We start from the raw sequence: 1,123 nt of genomic DNA on the forward strand, positions 1-1,123 counted from the left end.
ATAGTTGAAACCCTAATGTTTTGAAAAAGGTTTCAAAACTTGCCCTCAAGTTTTGGAATTTAAATTTTGATTGAAAAGTTTGATTTTGAAATATTTAAATTCTATACCCTAATGTTTTGAAATGTTTCAAAACTTGCCCTCAAGTTTTGGAATTTAAAAGTTGATTAAAAGTTTAATTTAGGAATGTTAAATTCTAAAACCCTAGTATTGTTTTGAAAAGTTCAAATCACACCCTTATGGTTTTATTAATTAATTAAGGTGTATAATTAAAAGAGGTTTAATAAATCCATAAAATTTTAGGTTTAAAATTTAATTGAATTAAAAGTATAATTGTTAAATTTGACCTCCTAGTATTTTAAAAGTGTAAAATACACCCTATACTATATAACATTAAAAGTCTAACATTATATATATATATATATATATATATATATATATATATATATATATATATATATATGAGTAAAAGTTAGTCTTACCGTTAGTAGGCCTCATTCACGAAGCTAGTCTATAAGGGGTGTTTAAGGAAATTGCCTATAAAATGGCGATTGAATGGGTATCCACTCTTACCCACCGCACTCTTGACTAGTGGAGGGTCGTTAGCCGAACGGGTAGAATAGGACAAAACCTTCCATTATAAGTATAATGAAGTACATAAGTAAATAAATGTTTTACAAATTCCCAATCTTAGTTACTTTAGGCAAAAGTGAATTGATGCAATTCCATGAAATTACACTTTGTGCCCTTGCGAAGACATTAGTGGAGCGCGTATGGTTAACTGGAACACTAAATGGTTCTAAGCAAAGGTAGCAAAGGGTGACTCAATGTTTGTCATAGTTCGATGGAGCGTGTGTGGTTTACCGGCACATCGAATAGGTGACTGTAACATGTGGGGGCACCATGTAAGTTTGCATGGTTATTCACACCCGCTTTGTGATCCTCGGCATCCCAGTCACAAACTAGAGGGGCATATCAAGATTTAAACATGCCATTGAAATGTTAAATGAATCTCAAAGTATCTAGGAGTTTTCATAGATATAAAACTTAAATTTCTTTTTCGTTTTTCATGGTGGAAATTAGTGAATCGTCATTCACTTACCTTCAAATATTTTGCAAGTAGATT

This window comes from Lactuca serriola, chromosome 3 (assembly GCF_051521515.1).
Source record: "Lactuca serriola cultivar US96UC23 chromosome 3, Lser_US96UC23_V15, whole genome shotgun sequence".
NCBI classification, from domain to species: Eukaryota; Viridiplantae; Streptophyta; class Magnoliopsida; order Asterales; family Asteraceae; genus Lactuca; species Lactuca serriola.